The sequence below is a fragment of the Capsicum annuum genome, chromosome 3, assembly GCF_002878395.1.
Source record: "Capsicum annuum cultivar UCD-10X-F1 chromosome 3, UCD10Xv1.1, whole genome shotgun sequence".
Taxonomy (NCBI): Eukaryota; Viridiplantae; Streptophyta; class Magnoliopsida; order Solanales; family Solanaceae; genus Capsicum; species Capsicum annuum.
The window spans coordinates 11,706,602-11,727,827 of NC_061113.1; the positions used below are offsets into that span (position 1 = coordinate 11,706,602).

A 21,226-nucleotide genomic window follows, 5' to 3' on the forward strand; every position below is an offset into this window, starting at 1 on the left:
TTAGATCTACAAAGGTGAAAGACCAAGTTGTAGTACTTGTTAGTAAAAAACACTTGATCACATCACTCAAAAGACTTGACAACCACTTTTCATCTACTTTTCATGATTCAAGGACCTTGTTTCAAGGAAAAGTACAAAGAAGGTCAAGTCTTGCTTTTGAATTTGAAAAAAAAAAGCTCCAAGACCATATTTCCCTCCATTAATCAAATTCACCAATTCCAAATTGTAAACTTGGTCAAGACTTGAAATTGGAAGGTAAAATTTGATAAAACCGTGGCCAATAGTGGACTGCCACGTCACTAATTTATTGTTCACGCAATATTTTTAAGATTAAATTTTTAGATTCTTAGTTTCATTTTATTGTTCCTTAGTTGCGTTTGTTGGTTCGAACATTAATTGACAAGCTAGTAAACTCCTACAAGATTGTAAGTTAGTTTTGTGTCTATTTGTTCGTGTTAAGACTTATTTTTGTGTTTTTTATTGTTTATAAATCGTTGATTAGTTCTTGACTCACATCCTACAATATTTATTTGAGTTTCAAAACAAAATTCTAATCCGGACAAGAGTATAATTAATACTCAACTCCTCACGGATTCCTTAGCTGGTTTACAAAATTTGTGAAGCTACAGTGAGGTAATCAAAGTGTGAGAGTGTGGTGAGGTTATTTTTTATCTAACTTGTTGTTATTTTGTAGGTGTTTTCTTAGTTACATTGAAATGAAGGGGGCGACCTCTTAAACCGTGGGCAACAAAGATACCAAATCCTCATGGCTTCTGTTGAGGGCCTCAACCATATTTTGGAAAGAATGCAAGTGAGTCATGGGAAGTTAGAAACGGATGTGTATTCGATGAAAGGGGATGTAGCATCAATAAAGGGGGATATGACCACTATGACAGGGAAAATATAACGGGTAGAAATCCAAAGAATTTCCTGACCTTCTACTCCTCAAAATACTTCCTCAACCAATACCCCCGAAATGTTACACAAAATGATCCATCCATCAAGACAACCACCAAATACTCCCCAAGGCCGAGTGTATGAAAGACCAATCCACCCCCCACTTCACCAAGTCCGACAAGAAGGATTTGGAAACTAAAATCCACCACCAAACCCGAGCCCTCCACTTAACCAAAGGCCTCACGCTTCATTCTAAACTCCATTAAACCGAACGCCTTACTTCCCACCAAATCCAAATCCACTTAATCTAAACCAACCTAACCGTGTAGAGGGATATGGTAGGGAGGAACATCATGGGGATTATGGAGCTTATGGTGATGTTTACTTTAGGAAAGAAGGGGTGAAGGGTAGGCAAGGTGATTTAGGCTGAGAGGTGAGGGGTGTCCACCAAACCCGAGAGCTAGGCATCAATACCATTAAAGTTAGTCTTTCGATCTTCAAGGGTGAGAGTGATACCTAGGTGTATCTTGCTTGGGAGTCATCTTGTGACAAAATATTCTAAGTAAATGATCTAACCGAAGAGAAGAAGAGTTGTTATGATATCGCTCACTTTGAGGGTTATACAAACACTTGGTGGGAGTATGTGAAGAGGTTTGATAATGTGTTGATTGCTGGGAAGCCACCTCCATGGTTTAGATTGAGGTACCTTATGCATCAAAGGTACTTACCCGAGGGCTACAAACATGAGCTTCTTGCTAAGTTGTACAACTTGAGGCAAAGAAACAAAAGTGTCATGGCATACTATGACGAGTTTCAACAATTGATGTTAAAGTTTGATCATCAGAACATGTGGGCTATGACATTATACGATTCAAGGTCGGGTTGAATAAAGACATAGCTTCTAGCATGACCCTTCACAAGTTTGACATCATTGATGGCATCTTCCAAGTAGTATTGGAAGTTGAAAGAGAAATCATGGCTTCCAAGTACAAGAGTCACCAACAACCTTCCTCAGATTGGCACCAACATAAATAGCACTCATTTAATTCCAACCAAACCATGAACAGGGTTATCCAAATAGAAACAAAGGCTGCCCAAAGGTATCCTCCAAGAAACGAAGGTAATCCAAATCCTACTCCTCTTCCTAAGGGATTTCAATGTTTTAAATATCAAGGGTGGGGGCACAAGGTTAGTGAATGCCCAAACCAGAGAAATATAATTGTTAGGGAGGGAAAATTGTATTTCCTTGGTGAGAAGGTGGGACTTGAATCGGATGAGGGTGATGAAAAAGCTTAAGATGAAGAGCAAGAAGCTGAGGTAATACAATTTTCCCTTTCTAACGATTAGTGAGGTATTGTAAAGGAGAGTCATGATTAGTGAGGGCTTGGAAAAATAAGCCGAGAGTAAGGAGGGTGAAGAAAAAAAGAAGTCGAGAGTCATGATGGTAGGATTTGCCCACAAGGGTCCTTTGTTATTCACTAACCAAGATACTAACACTTTGCCTAGTATCAAATCTTTTTATGTGCAGGTTGTTGAACATGTAAGTCCAAGGAGCATGCTTGATGATCTCATGGAACCTTTGGTTGAAAATCCTAACCATGGGAGGAGCAATGAAGAGATGATTCAAAGAGAGCTTGTGGGTGATGATGCCTTGATCTTATAGAAAAATTCCTTTCAAGATGGAGAGGATGATACCGGCACGATCACGTAGATGGACTTATGAGAGTATTTTTTGGACCCTAGACTTGGTGTGTGAAATTAAAGTGCAAAAGAGGACCTAAATGCACACCAAAACAGCCCACTACATACATTAGAGGGGTGTCCCTTCACTAAGGGGCCTTTTGGTCATTTTAACTTTTATTTTGTAATACACTATATAAAGAATATTATAGGGTTTGTTTCATTAGTTTTTGCATATTGAATCTAGTAAAACACAATAGAAAGACAAGTTCTCTCCCAGTTTGGAGGCTTGGCCGAAACTAGGTGAACAACAAGTGTGGATTCACTTGTGTTATTCTCTTGCTTGGAACGTTGGGTGCTTGAAGGATTGAGGTCCATCTTGTGTCCACTAAAGAGTGCAGGTGTTCCTATTATCAAGTATTAAGGGTCTTTGTGTTTGAAACACACTTAGGTTCTTAGCTCATGTAATAGTGTATGTCACACAACCTATCTTTCCATTTCTTGCATTCTTGTGTAAGGTTTGTGTCGTGTAACCTTGTAATCCGTGGGTTGTGTTATCATATTATTGTTGTTCATCATCTTCTTGTTGTTAACTTGGTTAATGGTGGCTGATTTGGTGTGAAACACACCCTTATATTTCGTATTCTTGTTGTTGTTTGTTGAATCCGAGAGGTGCTCTCTATTTGGTCCTCGAATCCTTGTGATTTGTGGATTGTTTTGGAGTGTGTTTTGGTACTGTCCTAGTTTGTATCGTATTAAGTATCCTCCAGCCTTTCCGGGTATCAATATCACAATAGTATCCTCTAGCCTTGACAGGTATCAATATCATCACAATAGCGTCTTCCGGCCTTGCCGTGTACCAATATTACATTAGTATCCTCCGACTTTGACGGGTATCAATATCACAATAGTATCCTCCGACCTTGTCGGGTATCAATATCACATTAATATTCTCCGGCCTTGTCGAGTATCAATATCACAATAGTCATTACAAAATAACATATACTAATATACTCAGGAACATAATCATATCACCAGAGAGTATCTATCTAGTCAATACTTCCCAACTACTCATCATTAGCTAACCAACGCTTATTATAATGAAATCACTAGTTCACTAGTCATCACATAACCTCTAGTTATTAGCCTAAACAATAACCTTATTCATGAGGTAGAAATTAACCATTATTAATCAAATAGCCAACATCTAACATCTGGCCAACGTTCATCACTAGACCATAATCGACATTTATCAACTATTCAATATTATCAACTAAACAACATATATTCATTAACTATTGTTAGACAACACATAAGCATTTGTCATCTAACCATTCTTTATTAACTGACATCATTCATTAACTAACCATCATTAACCAACTAATCCTCATTTAACTATTCATTAATCAACCATTTAGCAACTATTCATCGTTAACAACTAGTCACCTCTTATTACCAACATCACTTATTATCCAGCCTCGTTAATACACAACTCTTCATTCTGACAACTAATCGATATTATAAACTTAGTCATCAATATCACTAATCTTCACCTAAGCTAAACCCGACATCATCATTAGCCACGTATTAACCATCGATAGCTACCATGTTTCAACTAAGCAAGACTCACAAACTAATACATTTAATTCCTAGCCACCAAGTGATATAGTCTCCTAATAGACAACTACCTATCACATAGCTTAACCCTTAATTAAGAAAAACAATCATAAGATCGTATTTCATCTAGAATCACATAAGTTACCAATACAATAACCTTGAAAATACCAAATCTATGCATGTCATCACAAGTATCCAATCAAATGAGTCATAAGCAACATACCGTATCTTCCTCCATCCCATACCAGAGAGATGTATATATAAAACATGTATATGAATTCATAAAATTTAATAATATTCTTTACAATGATAAACACTTCTCGAATATCCAATCATTATCATAACATGACACTTGGCCCAATAATATATCCAAAATACTCACAACATCATAATCACAGCCTTAGGCCCATATACGTATCCGAAACTCATATCGACAATCATATTTATAAGTCATAGCATATCTATAATTATCTCACATCTAGGAGGCATAATATCAATAAGCATATCACCTCTATTAGACATCTCATATTTATGGGTCATACATCATGACCAAAAGAAAAATTATCTCTATAAACCCAATAATCATAACTAAGAGGAAAATCATCTCCATAGACCAAATATCATAACTAAGGGTGTGTTTGGTATGAAGGAAAATGTTTTTCATGAAAAATATTTTCCTGAAAAACAAGTTGATTTCTTACTTGTTTTCTTATGTTTGGTTGGTGGATAGAAAATATTTTCTAGTATTTGGTTGGTGAATGAAAAAATATTTTTCAAAAAATACATTTTAGTGTTTAGCTAAAGCGTAAAAATACATTTTAGAATCTTTTTTTAGAAAAATAAATTTAAAAAATTAAATTCTTTTTTGGAAAAGGGGTTGGTAGGCGGGGGAGGGGGTGTCAGAATAGGCAGTAGGGGTGGGGTAAGAAAAAGTTTTGAATTTTTTTGTTAAAAAAAAATTTAAAAAATTGACGGGGGGGTGGGAGGCGGGGAAGGGGGTTAGTAGGAGCTGGGGGTTAGGGTAGGGGAGTGAGGGGGGAAGGGAAAAGAAAAAAATTGAATTTTTTTTTAAAAATAAATTTAATATTTTTTTTAAGTTGGGGGTAGAGGGAGGGATGGGAGAGGGGGCTGGTAAAGGGGGGAGGGAGAGTACGGCTGTGGGGTAAGAGATAAGTTTGAATTTTTTAATAAAATATAGATATTATTTTTGGAAGGGGGGCTGCTAGAGGTAGGGGTGGGGCGTGGGTAGGGGATGGACTAAGAAAAAATTTTGAAATACTTTTTAAAACAAATTGAATTTTGGGGGGTGGGGTAGGGATAGGGGTAGAGGTAGGGGTGGGGGTGAGGGTAGGGATGGTGTCCGGGTGATAGGGTATTTGGGGCGGGGTAGATGATTTTGAGAATTGTATGAACATTTCAACTTTAAAGTGAAGTTGAAAGAGAGTTTTGAAAAATGTTTTCCTTACTTTTTGAAGGGAAGTCATTTCCCTTAGATTTAAGGAAAATAAGTTGGTTTGGAAAATATTTTTCAAAACATATAAGCCAAGCAAACATAAGAAAACTGGAAAACATTTTCTAGTAAATGAATCAAATATCATAATTAAGAAAAAACTGCATTTCTATGGACTAAATATCATAATTAAGAGAAAAATGCATCTCTTGGGTCAAATATCATAATTAAGAAAAAATGCTTCTCTATGGACCAAATATCATAACTAAGAGGAAATAACATCTCTAAAGGGTCAATAACACATCTAAGAAAAATTAACATCTCTATAGTCCATTAACCATAATCCGACGAAAATCATCACAATTTATCAATTCACCAAGTAAATGTCATAAATAAGGCTTATTAGTCTTAACTAGGCCTACTATCCGCAACTAAGCCCACAAGGGCTAACACAACTCTTGACCTAAGTGGGCCGGAGATCCCACTTCTACTCGTCAATCTCCATATTTAGTCAAACTACGCCCAAAACTAGGGTAAGGTGTCTAGTTCAACTTCTAGATGTCAAGTAAGCCATAACCAATCCTAAAATAGAAAATTCGTCTAGAAACATGGGCAATTATGTCAATTCTACCCCAAGATATGATTTTAAGATCACTATATTATCCCAACTAAGGTCAATCACACTAACCATGATTATAATACTTGGACCATATCCCAAATTTAGCATCATAACATTTTCATACTACAAACTAATTCAATCTAGGGAGAAGGCAATAAGATTCTAAAAGGGTCATAAACATACTACCTTACGGGTCCAAAACCCTCATCCAATTCCCCAAACATCAATATCCAATACTAGTTAATTTATTCATAATCAAGCCTAACATTAATATTCATATGCCATACATAAACACATCATCTTTGAAGGCGAGTAGGTAAAAGCCTACCTCAAAGCCGAACTGCAAAACCTCACATCATGCATCACATACTCGTCTTCACTTCACAATCCCCAAAATCTCATCATGCTATCAAAAACATAATCTACTCACCAATATGAGTCTAACAATACCCACATTAAACTATTGTGCTTCGGGTCTAAAAATGATACCAAAAACCTCAAGTGGGCCCCAAGTACGAAAATCACGTTTTCGAGGTCAACCCAATGCTCATACATCACCAAGGAATCAAAACCCTCAATTTATGGGTGCAAAAAAATCAAATTTGAGGCTAAATCAAGCCCTAAGCTAAATTGAAATTTTGGGTCAAGAACTTAGAAATTCACCAATAAAGTGATGAAATCTTACCCTAATCCGGGATAATAATCATGATAAAAGATGTTTAATCAAGCTCCCTAGACGCCCACAAGACTCAATTTTGAGTTATCATACCCATTTAGGGTTTTAGACCCTCAAGGATGAAGTAAAAATGCCAATTTCGCGATATTAGAGTCTATTTATAGACCCCTCGGCGAAGAGATGCGGTATCCCCATGACAGCAAAGTCAAAAATTTATTTTTAATCCTCGAAACTTATTAGGGACCCAAAATATATGATCCAATAGTGAAATTTGAGTGTAAACCACATTTCAAATCCATTGGAATTGTCAAAACTTTCATCCGAGATCGCTTCAGAAAAAAGTGGGGCCCATGCCTATAGTTTTAATTTTTCAACTTTTCGACTAATAGGTCGAAATGAGTTGGGATGCATTGGAATCCAAACCAAAGGTTTACACCTAGACTAAAATTAATATTTTGGATCTGCTGTCACAGTCAAAATTTGCATTCGAGATCGTTTCACGAAAGGTCTTGCGTGATGGCCATTTGAAACCAACGAAGACTTCAAAACAGGGAATTGACTCTAAAAATCAAATGAACCGCTCGATAATCGAACCTTCGGTCCGAACAAGTGTCATTACACAGGCAATGTTATAACATTTGATGATCCTTACAATGGTGTGTCGTCAGCTTATTCGAATTTCTTTTTTAGAATGTATTATATTGGAACTTGGTCTTTGCAAATAAATAGTTTTTTTGGGGCATAATACATAAATATGCGTTTTAACTTGGACTCAAATCACATTTATGACCTCCAACTTTGGTTGTGCACAAGTAGATACTTAAACTTGTATAAAGTTGAACAAGTAGACACATATGTCCTATGTGACGTCCTATGAGGCAAATTCTTGTCCTACATGACATCCTACGTGTATTATGCCACATAGGATATGCGTGTCTATTTGTTCAACTTTATACTAATTTAAGTATTTACTTGTAGACACCCAAAATTTGAGGTCATAAATGTGATTTGAGGTCAAGTTAAAGGCATGTTTATATATTATGTTTTTTTTTTTTTTGACATCTTTGCAAATAAATAATTGACATATGCCTTTGGCTCATGCTTAATTCTGTGATTCTCTTGTACTGTATTGTGTGAGCTTTTTTCTTCAATATTATTGCTACAATATATACACTGTAATATATTGATCTTATTTTGATATCATATAAAATTAGAATTTGTGCCTAGCCCATACCTCAAGATTGATCCTAAAATTAATCTCGCAATTAGTGATTCTTTATCATGGGGTTAAAGAGAGAGAAGATTAGACATACATTTCAGGGCTAGTGAAAAATTATAAAATAGTCTCGACGAGCTTTTATTTGTAATTTAGTTAAACTCGGATTATTTTAAATTTATGACTAAAATGGGCTGCTAATGGAGTTAGTTAGTCTTTAAATAATGAAATATGATTTTAAATCCTAAATTCTCCAAAGGAAAAAAAAAAAAAAGAGGAGGAGTTCTGAATTATAATTTCACGCCCTCGTTTAGGGCTTTTACCATTTGAGTTATTACGTTTACTTTCTAAAATTGTAAATGAACTTTAGTCTTATTATTATTATTATAATTGAGAAGTTAGGTTACTGTTGCATTGAAATTGAGTTCTTTACAGATTCTTGTTTACTGTATTTTGTGAACTTTTATCAATTACCTAATAAAAGTTATTCAAGAATTTATTATTACTGAAAAATTATTTTTCTCATCTTTTGTGTTTCGTTAATAATTAGAAAATTGTGAGAAAGCAGTAAGAGACCTCCCGGAAAAAAAGTTAGTCGACGAATTGAATCTGTTGTTTCATTTGCTCTGTTTGTCTTGCAAATTTGCAGGTGGTGCTTTCCTTTCTATCATGTTTTGATTATTCTTAATTCTGAGTTTAGGGTCTATCGAAATCAACGTTTCAAATTCCACTTGTGGAATTACTAAGGATATGTTGTTGTTGTTGTTGTTTATAAATGAAAAAAAAAAAAAAGATTTTTCAATCGTTGCTTCATTAACTCAATTCTTTTTAGAAAATATTTTCAAGCCTTAAAGAATTGGTAATTTATTTATCTTAAATTATCTTTTAAAATATGGGTAATTTATCTTAAATTTAGATAGTGATATTATCTTAAATTTTTATTGTTACACACTTTGAATTAGGGAAGAATATATATATAGCAGTAGCTGCTTTTTGCATTTAATTTTGTAATTTTAATGTGATTATTTTTCCTCATTATAATGAAATTGACGAAAAAGTGAAAATTTAAAATTATTTAGTTGTACATGTTTAGTACAAATATTACATAATGTTGGATTTAATCAGTCTGATTTCATTTCCAAAAATTAAAATTGTTGCTGTCGAAAGTAAAAAAGAAAATGTTTTTTCTCGAATAGACCAATATTCCAAACAAAGAAAAATTAAACTTTATAATAAGCTAAAGGCGTGTAATTGTAAGCATCACCAAAAACCGCAACATTGCCAGGCCTTGAAAATACAATCTACAAAGACAGAAGCAACAATTGAATTATTAAATGAAGTAGTTCGCATAATTCAATGTGATATCAGAGCAGATAGAGATTCTAAATTCAAGTTACACCGCAATCATTTACACTAAAACAAGATCTTTTCCAAAGCACGTAAAGAGACGAGTTGAAAATACAATTAGTGAGTAGAATTAAACCATCTCTAACCACTTAAGCTTATGGGTGAGGTGGTTAATATGATTCAACGAGTAAATTTCATCCATGGTCACTTAACTTTGTATCTATTACACAAAATTCATTTTTCTTTCAGTCATTTCATCCATGGTCATTTAACTTTGCTCCGACTATCACAAAAGTCACTATGACCGGATTTTATAATAATCCCATTGGAAAAACGACGTGGAAACCTTAATTAGTTCTTAATTTTAATTTAAGAGAATATAATTCACTATCCATATCTTTGATCCATTTTATATGTGCCCAACTCAATTATCCTTATGAATTATATAACAAAAAAAATACCAATTTCTTAATAGATTAGGCTACTTAGTGCTTCATAGAAAAAAAAATTAATTGATATTTTTATGAAATTAAACTAAAATTTATAAAAATGAAAAGAAAATAGAACAACATAAAAATCTGAAATAAAAATAAAACATTTCATAAATTACATTTATATGTGTCTATAAATTGCATTTCATAAATCACATTAATTAAATAAATAAATTTGAATAATTTCTTTTAATAATAATAAATAAAAATGAACAGGAACAGTACTTTTTCAATTTGAAGTTTGCACTCTTAAAAAATTAATAATTAATATAAAATTATTTTCATAAAATACATATTAATTGATGTATAAGTTTAAGTTTGAGGGAATAATTAAGAGAATAGATGATTATCTTGATTATTAAGAATAAAATATGAAAAAAACTTAAAAATTAATTTATTAAATTAAAAATAAAAGTAAAAAGTATTTTTAATATAATAAATAAATAAAAGTAAGCAAAACACTATCGACAATTTTATTTTAAATAGAGACAGGGGAGGAAATTGAAGGCCTAGGGAAGAAGCATATATCGGCTAGAAAACGCGAAGGTGAGAGGGAGGATTGGTTGGGGAAGGAGGCATCATATTTTATTTTGTGATCATATAACAAAGCTTATCCTTGCCAAACAAATTTAAAATGTGATTTTATCAAGCCAAAATTCATAGATAAATAAAGTTGGACAGACACAGTAAAATTGAACACTTGTTATGAAAAATTGATTTCTGTGTAATAGACACGCATGAACATAATTTATGAAATATTTTATTTTTATTCAAACTTGTTATGTTGTTCTGTTTTTTTTCTCATTTTTATAAATTTTAGTTTAATTTCATAAAAATATCAATCAATTTTTTTTCTATGAATCACTAGATAGCCTAATCTGTTAAGAAATTGATATTTTTTTGTTCTATAATTCATAAGGATAATTGAGTTGGGCACATATAAAATGGGTATGAGTAGCGTATTATATTTTCTTAAATTAAAACTAAGAACTAATTAAGGTTGCCACGTTATTTTTCCGATAGGATTATTACAAAATTCGGCCATAGTGACTTTTGTGATGGCCGGAGCAAATTAAATGACCATGAATGAAATGAATAAAATAAAAATAATTTTTGTCCAAGAGACAAAATTAAGTGACCATGGGTGAAATTTACTCATGATTCAACATAGATTTTAAGTTGGTCAAACCCATCGATATCCCTTTAAACTTGTATCTAAAATTCACTTATGCTCCTAAACTAAGGCTTGTACCTATCAAACCCTTAAACCGCCCAATTTCGTTCCAATTGGACATTTTTTACTTATGTGGCACTTCGCGTGTTGTCTACTCACTAGAAATGCGTGAGACACGTTTTTTGAATAAATATCCAATAGAAAGGTGCCAAGTGGCACTGAGCCCCAAAAAATATTAATTGAAAAATTTATATTTAAATTAATTTATTAATATAATTTTTAATTAACTAATCTTTTTTTTTAAAAAGCACCCCATCCCCTGGTATCATCTTCTTCACAGCACCCCATCCCCACCCCACTACCTGCGTTTTCAACCCCAACCCACCCCGCCTCTTCATCGTCTTCAACCCCAACCCACCCCGCATCTTCATCGTCTTCAACCCCACCCTATCCCCTCATCTTCACATAAACAATTTCTTTTTAATCCATCATAATTATCCTCATTTCTTGAACAATTCCAACAAAATTCACTTTTTTTCCTCCATTAGTATCACCATTTCTTGAAAAGTTATAACAAACATCACTTTTTTGTTGAAAAATTACAAGAAAGATCATTTTTTTCTCCATTAATATCACCATTTTATGAAAATTTTAAGAAATATGTTTTTTTTTTAGGCCCGCTTTAAATTCTTGAAGTAGATTTTAAATAAAAAAATTTTGTGTGTGTGTTTTTGAGGTTCACAGTGAAGCAAAGTTCACTTTAATGGGGAAGAAGATGAATGCAGGGGAAGAGAAGATGAATGCCGGGTTGAGAGAAGATGAACGCTGGGGGAGGGGGACTTGGGGGAAAGTGGGCATTAGTTTTTTATTTTCATTTTTAAAATAAATTTATAATTTCTTTTAAATAATCAGTTTTGTATTTTTATTTTTTAAATAATTTTATAATTATTTTTTAATGATTTGGATCTTCAATGCCATTATTTATTTTTATTTTTTTAAAAATTTTATAATTTATTTTTAATAATTAATTTTTTATTTTTATTTTTTAAATACTTTTATAATTATTTTTTAATAATTTGGATTCAATGCCATTTTCTATTTTTATTTTTTTAAAATTTTATAATTTCTTTTAATAATCATATTTTTATTTTTATTTTTAAAATAATTTTATAATTATTTTTTAATAATTTGGATCCTCAATGCCATTTTTTATTTTCACTTTTTAAAATTTTTTATAATTTTATTTTTAATTTTTAAATAATTTTATAATTATTTTGTAATAATTTGTTTTTTTAAAATTTTATAATTTCTTTTTAATAATCAGTTTTTTGTTTTTATTTTTAAAATAATTTTATAATTAATTTTTAATAATTATTGGACCCACAATGCCACGTGTCAGCTTTAAATTAGCCATTTTGTCACATCATCGCGTGTGTTGTTAGCTGATTGCCAAAAAAAGGCCCAATTGGAACAAAATTGGGCGGTTTAGAGGTTTAATAGGTACAAGCCTTAGTTTAGGGGGCCTAAGTGAATTTTAGGGATAATTTTGAACTGCTATTGATGGGTTTGGCCTTTTAAGTTTTATTTAACCTTTTTTCTTTTATAACTACCTCTACTCCTCCCTAAAAGTATAGTTTATAAGCAGCATCCACATAATTTTCCCTTGTTGATTACCACTAAGATGATATGTCATCAACATTTATCTTTCGAACATTGGTAAGGTTATGTAATCAACATTATTGTCCAAACAAACAAAGGAAAATGGCTTCAGAGGTGTGTGAGTTGTGAGTTTTCTATCGGAACTATCACCGATTATTTATCAACACACACTTGTTCACCTTTACTACCTAAAACACATCGTTCAGGTAGAAAAAGTGAACAATCGATAGTTGAGACGTGTTTTGATAAATATTATTTAGTGATAGTTCAGGTAAGAAACTCACACCTAATAGTTCAGGTATGAAACTAAAAAAAATCAGCATATTTTAGGTGTGTTTTTGACCATTAACTCGTAAATATTTTCAAGGATTTAGCATCAAATATACCTGATAATCTCCTATCGTGCATGTTTTGAATCCAGCAGTACAATAGTCGAAGTAGTATTCCCATGTCCTGATGAACTTGTCATCGAATCCCAAAGCACGAATTTGGCTAGTGAAACAGAGTTATCAATAGTCAAGTATCAGCATCTAGAATTGATCAAGCTACAAATGAGTCATGAAGGAAATGCTTTAAACTGAACGTAGAAAGCTGTTGACTTATTTTGGTTTTGTTACCTTTTGTTTTTCATGAAATTTTTTCGCCAACATTGCAGTGTCTGATAGTAATGGATTCCTATCTCTTCCAGGTGCTCTACACTACATTTATATCACTCGTCAAATGATTTTAAAAAATGCTTTGGAAGAGTGACAACCGCGTTGGTGCAAAATCACAAAAATCAACTCTTTGTTACCATTGTCTGGATGCAGCAGCCATGGCTGATGTTACTCGACTTAGAGCAGGCAAGCATCCGTCTGGGAATATATACCCTTTTATGAAGTCTGAGATCTGCCTGTATTCGTCATACCTCTCGTCTGGTATTGAAATGAACTAAACAAGGGGCAACGGAACAATGAAGGAAATTGAGGGGATAAGGTTAAAAATTGGAATGTATCGAGGGGTCACTTCAATTCATTACCTGCACAACTAGAAGCCCATCTTCTGCTAGTGCAGTATCACATCAAGTAAAGAATTCCCCTATGTAATCATGACCAACATGTTCTAACATCCCGCTGAAAATGATAATCAGTACAACTGTAACACTGGTTCGATGTAGTGAGTAATAAAATATGTTCAGATGTTGATGGATTAATGCTCACCATGATAGAATCCTGTCATATTTGTCCTTATTTGGGATTTGGCGATAGTCACATAGGAGAAATGTTATTTGATCCTGTGAAAAAGTTTCACTCAGTTGAAATTTTAATAGATAACGCTAGCTCTTATGTTGCCCAAATTTGGCTTCAAGTATTAGGCATATAGTGTTCTCCTGTTAATCTTACAAGAAAAAATGCTGGAATGCAACATGTAAAGAAGCCTTTCATAGACATCGTAAGTTTCAACGCTGACTGTGTGAGCTTTGCTCATGTTGCTGGTCCCAAGCAAGGATAAAGGAGGAGGGTTGAGTAGGCCGGAAGCCAGCATAAAACTTGTCAATTTATGATGATAGACATTATAATTACTATACCTGAAGGCCTGCTTGCTGAACTCAACTGTGCATACTTCAGTTGCTGCTCGGAGAGTGTTATACCAGTATATTTACATCCTGTTTGCTTGACAGCTTCAATAGCCAAACTTCCTCAACCGAATCCCATCTCTAAAATGTGATGTTCTGCGCTAATTTGTGCCTAAACTGAATAGAAGCAGAATCAAAGTATGGCTGAAATTTATGTAAAAACGGGAGAGATTTTTACTTACTTGACGAATTACCTTTCTAATGAGACGAGTAATCTTTCTCAGTTGTGCATCTTTCAGGTCTTCATCCTCACTCTAGAAGAAATAAGAAAGAAAACTAGATCACCATGGAATGAGATTAAATAACAGGAAATGTAGTACGCATTTAAAACTCGATAGCTAACCTTGAATATTGCACATGAATATGTCATTGTCTCATCCAGAAACAGTGAGAAGAGTTCATTACTCTGAAAAAAAATTAACACTACATCTCTTATCATTTACACATTAGCAGCCCATTTTAGACAAGAAAATTACTGGAAAAAAGCTGATAAATCTGAAAAAAATAATCATATATTTGAGTAATTCATTTAAGGGTGTCAAGTGAGCCGAGAATAATCACATATTTGAGTAATTCATTTAAGGGTGTCAAGTGGGCCGGATCACCTAAAGAAACCGGCCTGGTTTGACCCGGCCCGGTAATCCCAAGGGCTTTAGGGTACCGGGTCCTAGGCCGTTTTTTTTAATTTGGGCCCGGTTAACCCGGCCCGGACCAAGCTCGGTCCAGTCCCACCGGTTAACCGAGCCGACCCCGCCCGAATTTTATTTTATTTTTTTTGAAAATTTTGAATTTTGGGCCAAACTAGCCGTTGGCCCAACGGCTATATAGCCGTTTTTGGGTCCAAACGGCTAGTTTGGGCCCATTAATTAAAAACAATATGTTTTACTTTTAAAATAATTTTTTAATCCCCAAAAAATTCTATAAATACCCTACACCTTCAAATCATTTTTCACACAATTTTTCACTCTCAAATCTCATTCTATTTCAAATCTCAAATCTCAATTCTCAAATATTCAATATATTTAATTTCCTAAAGTGCTCACTTTAATTTTTTAATTTTGCGTTTACAAAGTACGAGTGGAAGTTTCTAAATTCGCAATCTTCGGATACTTCCAAAATTTGGTATTGTCGTTCCATCTCTTACGTTTAATTTTTATTTATTGTATTAATTGTTGAATATTTAATTTTATTATATTTGTGTACTTTGAATTTTTTTATTTTAATTTAATTTATACTATGGATAAATTAAGAAACCTCGCTACTAAACGTGTTAAAATTTTTTGTCCCGGAAGCGGTAGTGGTAGTAAAAAGCGAATTACTAGTGGTAGAGGTACTTCAAGTAGTAGATATACTCGTGTGTCTTCGCCTCCGGTACCGCTTGGTACACCTTTTGAGGAAAAAATAGGTGTAGGTGCTTACGATATGGATTATGTAGAAGCTCAGGAAAATTACGGTATAGAAGAAGAAAATGAAGTAGATGCTGTTAATTTAGACGAAGAAGATGAAAATATTGATGACACACCCGCAGTAGAAATGCTAACGTTAGATCTGAATCGGTTAATCTCCCTTCCCATCATCCCCGTGCTCCAAGACCTCGTAAAACAACTAGTATTGTATGACAATTTTTTGAACGTATATCAGATACTGAGGTGCAATGCAATATTTGTCAACAAATGTATAAGCATAAAAGTGGAGGTAAGCAAGGGGTACGGGTACGTTAATGAGACATATAGGTGATGCTCACAAAAGAGAGTTAGAAATTGCACGAGGTGGTGGGGATGTTGATGGGCCAACGCAAACTAGAATGGACCCAGCAGCCGGTCAGGTAATGAAGAAGTATAATAAATTGAGGGACCGAAAAGAAATAACTAAAATGGTAGCTGTGGGTTGTTTACCTTTTAGTTTTCCTTCTTCTGATGCCTTTATTCATTATATTCAAGCTATTTATAATTCTATGTTTAATGGTGTTCCTAGAAGTACTTGTCGATCTGATATTTTTAGACTTCATTCACAATATTATTTTTATTTATCAACATTGTTAAAAAATATTCAATGTAGATTGTCCCTAACTTTTGATCTTGGTCGTATTGTAAATAAAAATAATTATTTAACCGTTACTTGTCACTGGATGGATAGTAATTTTGTAATACAAAAATGTATTTTTGCTTTTTTATATGATGAAGACCGTAAACATACTGGAGATTTTATTGTTGATTCTATTGTTAAAGTTGCCGGATTTTATGGTATCGAAAATAAAATCTTATTTATTGCTTTTGATAATGCTTCTAACAACAAGACTGCTATAAAAAAAATTAAAATCTAAGCTATCTCCGCCGTTGCCTGAAATTTTTCATATTAAGTGTGCATGACACATATATATAATTTAATTGTAAAAGATGGTCTTAAGTTTTTTGAGCTTTATATTGAAAAAATCCGTTTTGCTGTTGGTTCCTTTGATTCCTATAAGACGTACCTTTTAGTCGAGTCATTCCCCTTGACCCCTAGAAGACGTACCTTTTAGTTGAGTCGTTCCTTTGATTCCTAGAAAACGTACCTTTTAGTCGAATAAACTCCCTTGATTCCTATAAGACGTTCCTTTTGGTCGAGTCAACTCCCTTGATTCCTATAAAACGTACCTTTTAGTCAAGTCGTTCCTTTGATTCCTATAAGGCGTACCTTTTAGTCGAGTCATTCCCCTTGACCCCTAGAAGATGTACCTTTTAGTTGAGTCGTTCCTTTGATTCCTAGAAGACGTACCTTTTAGTCGAGTCGTTCCTTTAATTCCTATAAGACATACCTTTTAGTCGAGTCATTCCCTTTGACCCCTAGAAGATGTATCTTTTAGTCGAGTCATCCCCCTTGATTCTATAAGACGTACCTTTTAGTCGAGTCATTCCTCTTGATTCCTATAATACGTACCTTTTAGTTGAATCATCTCCCTTAATTCCTATAAGACATACCTTTTAGTTGAGTCAACTCCCTTGATTCCTATAAGACGTATCTTTTAGTCGAGTCATTTCTTTTGATTCCTATAAGACGTACTTTTAGTCGAGTCATCTCCTTTGATTCCTATAAGACGTACCTTTTAGTTGAGTCATTCCCTTTGATTCCTATAAGACGTACCTTTTAGTCGAGTCATTCTCTTTGACCCCTAGAAGACGTACCTTTTAGTCGAGTCATTCTCTTTGACCCCTAGAAGACGTACCTTTTAGTCGAGTCAATTCCTTTGATTCCTATCAGACGCACCTTATAGTCGAGTCATTCTCCTTGATTCCTATAATGATGTGACTTACGCAAAAGTCCTTTGATGATAAACTGGGGCAAAGTTTAATTCTTGTGTTGGAATTTCACTTTCCTGGCATATGAAATCTCTTTATAATAATCTTTGTTTGGAATAATTTTCTTTCTAGTTTTGATGTAATTTCAGGAGCCCGCCCGAAGCATAGGGCGAATAAATAGAAAGTCAAGCAACAAGGTGAATAAATTGAAAGTCAAGCAACAAGGTGAAGAAGTTGAAAGTCAAGTAACAAAGTGAAGAAAATGAAAGTCAACAGATCGAAAATAGCAAGTCAGGAGCCCGCCTGGAGAACATGGTGATGAAATTAAAAACCAAGCAACAAGTTGAAGAAATTTCAAATCAGGAGCCCGCCTGAAGAATAGGGTGATGAAACTCAAGTCAAGAGTCCAATAGAAGCTGCGTAGATAGGATTTTGTAATTTAATTTATGTTTTTAACTTGTAATTTTTATTTTTGAAGTAATAATAGAGCCGCGGACCGGAACCTCGATGGGACCTCACTCGACTCTCCAACTCGGCATAGTCCATCTCCTTCCAATCCTTTGAGATAACTGTCACTCGATTCCCTCATAACTTGGGTAGGTAGGATGTCCTAAGTCAAGACCCGGTTTCCCTCCTTCCTCGTGCTCCGTGCTTTTGAATAAAGGTCAGGACAAAATTCTGTCTCGTTGTCTACTGCTTTGTATGAAAACACCATGTGTTTACATCCAAAGGAGGCATGATGTAGACACGTAATTTTGTCCTTTTTCAAAAATATTTTAATCATTTTTATTTTATTTTATTTTAGTTTTTAATTTTTATTTTTATTTTTATTTTATTCACCTTACAATACTTTTGTTTAATTGATAATTTCTCCCCCCCAAAAAAAGAATTGAAAATACTTAAATACATAGCATATTTGTCACCTCACTATGCCATCTCAACACCTCACTTTCCATTTTTCATTGGATACATGCAAAAGGCACACGCCCTACTCATTTTTTCACACGCCACCCTCATCTTTCCACATGCCACACTAACTTTTTCACATGCCACACACTTATTCCCACAAGCCACCAATTATATGCTTCCACATAGGATAATAAATAAAGAAAAAGAAAAACCAAATAAAAAATATATAAAAGGAAAATTCAAAAAGGGGAAAAGAGAGGCTTATTCTTTCATCATCATCTTCTCCACAATAACAACAATCACCAAATCATCTTCCTCACAAGAAGAACAAAAAAAATGAGGGAGAGAAGAGAGAATTGCGCGCGAGAAAAAAAAATCGAGAAAGAAACAGTATCTTGAACAGTGCCGTGAACAGTGTCGGTTTTCAAGTTCGATTGGATTTACGGAGCTTCAATTTTGGGTCTCAAATTTTTCAATACGGAGTTGGAGTTCGTCATTATTGAGGTCCTATTAGGAATTCTATAGTCCGGGCTTTCTTGATTGTATTATCAACGAAATTGATTCTTCAAAGGTCCATCTCTCAACTCTACTTTTTTATTATATCGAAGTTGGTTAATATCGTGATTTTGTGGTGTGGTTTTGAATATTTCGAGCAAAATGTTAATTGTTGTTGTGGATATGAATGATTGGTATGCTTAAATGTTTGAATCTTCATTGGGGTATGTGTTGTTGGTTTTGAATTTTTAAAAGTGATTTGATAGTCGAACTGGTTTAATAATGTGGTTAAAAATAGATTTGGGGGATGGAATTACGAAATTGATAAAAAAGTTGAATTTAGATTAGCTTTGGTTTATTGTTGTTTTGTTTAATTCGTAATGAACATGAATATTGTTGGAATGTGATAAAATTATGATATGTTGAAATGGATAGGCGAATGTTGGTTCGGGTAGGAAAAAATTTAGGAATAAGTTTTCTTGTTGAATGTTTGAATGTGGAATTTGAGTTGAACGGTTTGGTTTTAGTTCTTGCATTTGGAAATGTATTCATTTAATCGGGGAATGCCCCATGATCACTTGTATTTATTCGCCGGGGAATGCCCCGAAGTATTTTATATTTGGAGGACATCCGTGATGAAGGCCCGAGGCATCGGGTAGCATGGGAGCGTAGTATAAAATTAGTGTAGGGTAGAATAGGATTTACATTTTCTCATTCTTTTTCTATTTTGGACTGTATAATTGGACTGGACATTATTTTTGGATTTGTTTTTTTGATTGATAGTTTTATTTATGTTTGGTGTGGTTTATACATTCATAGTATTCAAATTAGCTGATATACTCCACCAAGAGACCGTGGTCGAACCACGGGATTGAGGGGTGCCTAACACCTTCTCCTCGGTCAACAGAATTCCTTAGCCAGAATCTCTGTTCGCGGATCAGTTTTATAGAGTTAAAACCGTTTTGAAAAAGGATATCCACGGGTGACTTGGCACACCTGATTTATGCCAAGTGGTGACTTTGAGTTTTGAAACTAATGAATTTTTTTCGAAACAATTTTCATCTTTTGTCACCTTAATAATAAAGTCTTTTTCAAACTTAAAATCTAATCTTTTTTTTTTTTGAGTTGAAAAAGGGGTGTGACAAGAGTTATGGGCAAAAGTTGTGGGTCCTGCAAATAGAGGTCATTTTTACGGATACCACAAAAAAAATTTTGGCGATAATATTAGGTATTCGTCCGGCGCTTGCATACTCTAACTCTTCAGTTGATAGAGAAACCATTGAAAGACTCACGGTTTCTAAACTCATTGAAGAGCATGCTGCACAGAGAGAGATTTGCTAAACAGAGAGAGAGGAAGAAGAAGACGGAGGAGGCAACATCATCACAAATCAGGATGCTGCTGCAGCAGTTCAACTCTTTCATTCAGATTGCAGGAGTTATTCCTTTGTGTCCTAGTGATGCAGTTTGGCCTGCAAAAGGTCTAGGCCCCCCGGATGATTTCAGCACGGATGAGGATATGGAAGACAAAGATGAATTTGATGATGATGACTTTTAGTTTTTTAATTTTTGTATTTGTTGTACTTTGAATTTAGACATTTTGTTGTTTGAAACTATTGTTGTAGTTTTCTTATACTCACTTTTGTTGGACATTTTGTTTGTATTGTACACTTTTGAAAGTATTTACATTTGGTTACTGCTGTATTGCATTGTTGTTGTTGCATGCTGTATTTGAGTTTTGATTTTTTTTTTTAAAATTCTCAGAAAAACAGACTACAAGTGGTCGATTTTTTATTAAATTTAATTAGTTAATTAATTTAATAAAAACCGACCACTTGTGGTCAATTTTTTAATAAATTAATTTATTAATTTAATAGAAAACCGACCACAAGTGGTTGGTTTTTTATTAAATTGATTAATTAGTTTATTAGTAAACCGACTACTTGTGGTCGGTTTAATATTAAAATTAATTATTTAATTTAATAAAAAACCAACCACTTGTGGTCGTTTTGTTTTTCTTAATTTTTTTTCAGTTTTAATAAAATAATAATGAATTTTAAATATATATATATATATATATATATATATATATATTTTTTTTTTTTT

At 33.6% G+C, this 21,226-nt stretch overlaps 1 pseudogene; it reads right to left on the bottom strand.

Moving 5' to 3' along the window:
- Window positions 1-9,271: 9,271 nt before the first annotated feature.
- Window positions 9,272-21,226, bottom strand: part of LOC107864228 — a 13,351-nt pseudogene continuing 1,396 nt past the window's right edge.